This window comes from Athene cunicularia, assembly GCF_003259725.1.
Source record: "Athene cunicularia isolate RWA chromosome 8 unlocalized genomic scaffold, athCun1 chr8_part1, whole genome shotgun sequence".
In the NCBI taxonomy this organism is placed as follows: Eukaryota; Metazoa; Chordata; class Aves; order Strigiformes; family Strigidae; genus Athene; species Athene cunicularia.
In genome coordinates this window covers 16,213,221-16,220,168 of record NW_020799109.1, presented here as the reverse complement: position 1 = coordinate 16,220,168, position 6,948 = coordinate 16,213,221, and positions in this window count along the sequence as shown.

Below are 6,948 nucleotides of genomic sequence, written 5' to 3'. Positions count from 1 at the left end.
GGGGGTGGGATGGGGACACAGACACACACACACACAACACTGAAGCAAACTCAGTGGGCTCATGAACTTGGTGTCTTGTGTAGTAAAGAAGCTTTCCGTGCACTAGCTGGAACACTGGGCAGTGGACTGTGCTTACTGTCTCAGCCATTTCACGTTGCTGCTGCTGGGCAGAGCTTGTGGCTGGAATCAGCTTCAGAGGCCAGGTAGCAACTTTGGAAAATGCTTCCTCTGACAGGAGTGTTTAAGGGCAGTGTCTGCCTGGGAAATTTGAATGACAGAAAAATGGAGTAGTGCAGCCACACAAGATACGTTCCGCAAGTTCAGGTCCCAATTTGCTGCTAATGCCATGACTTTCAATTTGGTGAGAACGGAAGAGGATTTTTTTAAAAAGGCCAGATCCCAGGAGCACCCAGACCACAAAAATGAAAGACTGAGATGCTTTTGGAAAAGTTAAACCTACAAAAGTAATCTAAAACATGGGGGTTTTAAATTCTCTTTGTTTACTGTTTTTATGTCTGTCTGTCCTTTCTGTTTTCTCCTCTTTTGGAGGCCACTTACTAGCAAAATTCAAAAGGAAAGGGTGATAGAAGGAGTTGAAGGACAGCTATTCCTGGATTATGCTCATGAATAAGGGAAGCTATTTTTTCCTGAAAGACTGGCATTTGTACTTTATCTGCCCTTGGGACAGTTTTCCTTGGAACAATAACCATCTTATTTTTTTTAATTGCATGAATATTTACTGTGGTATTCAGTTAAAACAAATACAAATTTTGTAGCAAATTCCACAACATGTTTACCCACTGAGTCATACTTTTTTTCACCACAGTAAAGTGAAGCATACACCATTGTATTCACATGCTTCTTGTTAAATCATTTGTAAACTAAGGATGGAGAAATTCCCAAACAGAGGCAGTAGTGGGAACTTTCCAGAGACTGACAAATAGTCTGAACACGTTATCAACTTCTAGACATCTCCTCCACCTTTCCTGAACCACTTGTGGCGTGTTGCTAAGGTACAGTAGGAAGCAAGCAGAGGGGGGCTCAGGCAATGTGGTCTGCAGGAAAACAAACAGTATTAACCGAGCACACACTTGGATATCCTTTGGAAACCTGCGTGCTTTTTTGTGCAGTCATAAGGGAGGAAGCACAAGTACTCATATCCGTAGGTACTCCTCAGCATATCTCTCGCTTTATCTGTGTCTAATAAGGAAGAAACCTCCTGGCAGCTACCAGAATACATCTGGTGCATTGTGGGCACTCTGTACATTGTGATGACACAAGGTAGCACAAAGGGGAGAGCAATGACGAGTGAATATAATGTATGTGAAAAGAGAGCATGTCCCAAAGGAAGTCTTTAGCCAGCCAAACAGCAAGTGCTGCTTTTGTAGCTGTGTGCTGTCCCAAAGCATTCTCCTAATGGTTCCCCTTTGTCTCCTCCATTCCCATGCACCATCATTTAAGCCTGACGCAGGCTCTAAGGATGTAAACACTGCAGTGGGGAATCTCTTCTTCTACCTTCCCTTGATGCTTTTTAAATACCTGATAAAGCATCTTGCATTTTAAAATGACTTGATGTTAAACAAAGATTTTGTGCCAAAAAGTGACCCTGCAGTATTTAACTGTGACCTTCTAGAGGCAAGCTGTACTCTGTTAAAAACCTGTGCAGCTGTCATACAAAACCAGAACAGAATCCCCCGGACCTGTCTGTGCACCTCCTGGGGCCTGGCCCCCATTCATGTCCTTCAGTCCCTCTTCCCTCCTCTCACTAGGGAGCCAGACCATCCAGCTACAACGGGACAGTGTTAGGCTGGTGGATTTCAATTTAATTTATCTTTTAAACTTTCTGTTGTGGTTTGTTTTTTTTTTTTCCTTCCACCCTCACTCACCTTTCACCTGTCTGTCTTCCTCAGACTCTCATTTCTAGTCTATGGCATGATGAGCACTTTTTTAACCCCAGGTGATTTTGCCCTCTGTTGCCTCAGTTCTACTTGAATCTTCTTTTTCTGTACTCCTCCCTCTTTGCTGTTCACTCCATAAAGTATCCCAACCCACAGTGGACTATCCTAAATTCACTCCTTCCCTGTCAGGAGCAGGGAGAAACTGAGGGGTCCACTTTGGCTCTGAGCAACTTCTGAGCTGGAAGGATGACTGTCAATGGATGCTATAGATTCAGAGAGTGGCAAGGGTGACTCCTCTTTAGGATTACTCTAGAAAAGAGAAACATTTGTGGTGGATGTTGTTGTATCTTGTGTCCCTGAAAGCAACAGAATAGGTGACAATGAATTCCTGTGGCTCTCCAGGGGAGGGAGTTGGGATCTCAGAGCTGAGAAACATCTGCATTGACAGAGAAGTTGTTGCCATTTAGATTTCTTTGCCTTCGGGCCTGCATTTTGGTATACAGAAAGAGCAAGAGAGTGGCTGAGAGACCTGAATTCCCTCAGGTAATGATTTCAAGTTGTATTCAAACTGTCTGACTTCAGGCACAGAATTTAGGTGCTCTAAATCACACCTGCTTTCTCTCTGTTGGTCTCAGTAGGTATCAAAGCTTCCTAACAGATGCTCTAAATTACATCTTAGCCTGATGTCAAAAGTTACCTAAGCTGGTTAGTGGGATTGCTCTTACCTCTCTGCTTTTAGCATTATTCTTTATTCTGGCATTATAAAGCAAAAACACTAAGAGCATTTCAGTTTGTGCATTTGCAGTATGGTAGTAAGAACTAAAATCATACCAATTCCTTCTTGTTCTTGCTGTTTGCTATTTTTTCTGTTGCCCAAATTAAGAATTTGGTTGTGAGGACATTTCTGCTGTGATACATATGCATCTAATGGGCATCCTGTACATCTTGTCACTAGAACATTTCTCAGATGCCTGGTATAAATCATCATCCTTGATTAATAGAAATAATAAAATGAAATCCCAAACCAAAAAAGGAGATGAGACACTGAACACTAATAGCTGCCCACATAAAACACTTGATAACAACTGTCAAGCTGTATGACATAGCAGGCCAGCACAGAAGATCTTGTGGTTAATAGCTCAGCAATGGGACTTGAATTACTCATGAAAGGTTTGTGGGTTTTTTCCTTTGAGCAATCAGTTTAGCTCAGTTCAAATGAAAGTGCTACAATGTGCATTATAGATCTTTCATGATGTCATCTTTGCCAAGAGTTTATGGAGAGCTGTGATATGTGGGTTTCTTTTTTCAACAGAATGTGAATACAGTGTCTCTCTCTGCAATGAGAATGTGAATGCATACTGTACCTTATAAGATAAACTTGAACTCTTCAATTTCTGCATTTTTGTCTTTTCCATGCTAATATACTCCTTTCCAGTCTTAAATAGATGCCACTATAAGAAGCTATGCTCTGATTTTTTTGGTGATTTCCATGTGATAGGTACAGACCTCACAGACAACCCTACGTCCAGTTTTAAAAACAAAAAAGTCAGTGCACAGAAATGCTGTTTGTGACAGCAAGTTGGGGATGAACTATGGGGAAATGAGTTTATTTCATTCAGCTTCTTATACATTGTATCAAAGAAGTCAGAGCCAAATTACTTTGATAGAAAATATCAACATTCACATGGAACCATTTGGGGAAAATAATATTTAAGATTCTCTGTTTTTTCTTTTATCAGTAAGGAAGCTGAAAAGATAAGACTGCTTAAAGAATGGTATTTGTTAAGTGATTGTGAACAAAGTATCATTGAACCTCATGTATTTTCAGAAAAGTTTTAACTGGACGTATGATGTAACTTGTATAGAGTTGCATGTGAATCGTGTTAGTCACTGTTTTACATTGTATTGTTCTGCAGTGCACAAATATGACTACTGAACACAAAAGTGTTACATTTCATTAAACTTAAAATCTTGTTGCAGTATCTAGTTCCCCAGTTTTTGTGCCAAAAACATCAATACATTCCATAATCTGTTCTAATAGAGGTTTGCACTTTGATTTTATTTTTTTTTTTTGTGACTCTTGCAGTTTCAATACTATCTATCCCCATCACGAAGGAATAAAGTGTCAGTTGTACTGTACACTGTGTAGTTTTTGCCTCTTGTTTTGAAACTGAAAACATACATTTAATACTGTTTCATGCCATCTTCTTACTTGGAAGCTTGTTAAATGCCTAGAAATAAAGCCAATTATAGACACCAGTGCTGAAAGCTTTAACCCTGTTAGAAGAAATCTTGACTCTTTAAAAACAAACCATAATTTTAGATTCTACTTTTGAGAATAATGTATAGACAAGGGCTATTACCTGTGTGTTCTAGATACAATAGTTTTGACTAAATATTATTGTCCAAGATACCTAAACAGATGTTACTGTAGTACAGTATTTTCTCAGTAGTTCCTCTATTTACTGTAAATTACAAATGGTGAAACTACAAAGGTTTAGTGGCATAACCGTTATTGTTAAATTATTCATGTAGCTCTTGCGTCTTTTCTCTCCCATGAAGTCAAGAGAGATGACTACATTTCAGACATTGCTTTGTGGCAACATGACAGATGGTCGCATGTTTTATATCTAAATACTACTACTTGTGTGCTACAAGTAGTGCGCGTGGGGCTAATCTCTGCTTGTACCCTTGTGCCCTGATATCATTAGGGTATGATGTTAGGATTAATGATGTCGGGAGACAGTGCAGTTACTCCAGGCTTGGTGGATATGTAAGTGCTCATGGGCCTTCAGTGCCACCTTGTGGCAATCCAAGATTCACCTGTTTAACTCAATATTGTTGCTTCAACTTTTTAAGAAACCCGATATAAATTAACAGTACTGTAGAAAAAAGAATTACATCACTTCCAAACTGTACAGCTTGGCTAGTAATAGGACTTGAAATAAACCATAATCTAATACTATTCTTTATTTAAAAACAGGAACAAGGAAAGATTTAATTAGGGCAGACCTAAATACAGCCTTTGTACTAATTTAACTATGCTGTTTAAAAGTATGATTTTTAATACTGTTTTTTATATCGGCACTACATCTAATGTGGATACATTTAGCTTGGTGCAATTAATGTAGTAAAATACTGCATTTACATGCATTTTTGTGTACCCATATCTACAGGAGAGAGTTGGTATCAATTTACTTGAATTTGTTTCTAAATAGCAATAATTAAAAATAACAAAAACTATACAAGCCACTTCCACTTGCCTTGCCACGTTAAGTGGTTCTTCATAGAATATCAAAACCTTCAACAGTAAAAGCATAACAGTCATTTAAAAGGGGTGCCCTTTGCAAAATTTAGATGTAGAATATTCAGCAAGTAAAGATTTCTGCACTTGGGTGTATGCTCTCACAGGATCCTGGGGCAGGGGGCATGGGGGGTCCTGCCAGCTCCAAAAAGGGGTTGCCCTGAGGCAGGACCCAGACCCTCAAGTAAGGACGGGGAGGCAGAATGGGATAGGAGCACATGAAGCTCCCAGGTAGAGGCCCTGCTCTGCAGTAAGGACAGACTGCCTGGAGAGGGGTTGATCAATGAGGGCAGAGGGTGAAGAAAACCTGGAGCAAGGAACAGCTCTGAAACACCAACCGGCCCCTTCTCACAAACTGTGACAGCACTACAACATTTTCTAGGAACACTATTGTGAAAGCTTTTAACAGCTCTGGGTCATAAGCTGTTTCCAAAACTTTACTGGAAGCTTACTCTAGAAATTTATTCTAGATGGACATTACATATGTACATACCCATAAAACCAATACAGTGTCCAACATCTTCCCAGGTCCCCTGAAAGAAATTAACTTGCTCTTCATTGAGGCACACTTCTTAATCTTGAACTGATGTTAACCTCCTGCAATGAGTTTCATGCTGAGAGTAGTCATCTTCCAGCTGCCTGGACCATTAAATCCTATTAAGGTTTATCGGCATTAAGTCTGCTAAAATATATTCTATTCTTGTATTCTCTGACCGCATGCTTTTTTTCTGATTGCTGTTAATTCATTTCAGTTTGTCTCATACATGGCTCAGGAATGCAGAAGCCTAACCCTCCAGACATCACATGGCTTTGAGCTGCACCTCTCACTGAGCAAGGTTATTAACAAATGTTCTAAATTCAGAATGTACGATAGCTATTTTTATCAGCAGTATTGTACAGAGCCAGCAAAGTCTACAATATAATTCACCTTGAAGAGGAGGAGCTGGAAGGCATTTGTTTAATTAGCAAGGATGGGAGTCAGGGGCTGGGAAGACGCCTGGCTCTGTCTCAGAAGAGCCACCATGAGCTCACTGAAAGCATGAGAGAATCTAAAACCTTTCCATGTAATTGGGTGTCTAGCACAGATTAGGGAGAATTCACATAGGCACTTGGACTTGAAAAAAATGGCCTACCCTGCAGCCCTCGCCCTCTAAGCAGGAAAACAGGAGACAAATACTCATGTATTTGGTACTTCAGATGTTTAATCCAGAGATACACAGACAGCTTTGAGAAATTCAAATACACTACAGCAAACAAAGGCTTCTTGGGGTGGGAGTAACAGCACAGAAGGATCTGGGTTATGAGCAAAGGTGTGCGCTGCCAAACTACCAGCGATCAGGTCTGTAGGGCTGGATGGTGAGGGCGAGTCTGAAGTTTTTACTGGGCAGAAGGGTCCTTCATGGCAGCGGCAGGGAGCACAGCTGGGGGCGTCTTCTGGCCAGGACCGGCTGTGATTTTAACACCCAACTCTACAGAAATCAGCACCGTCACCAGGTAAGAACAGTGACTAGTCCTTTATTTTTAAAATGTTCTGGGCAAAACCTTTGCCATCCAATGTGTTTATAGAAGATCTGGGAATGCTCTCACTGTAAAATAGGTGTCACTGCAGTTAATATTTGAACTAGGGATATTAACAGGGCACATCGAGCAAAAGGACTTTGCAAAATATTGCAAAACTGGCAGTTTGCCTTAGTGACAGCGAAACCCACTCCGGATTGCTTCTACTTCTCTACTTTCATGTTTAAC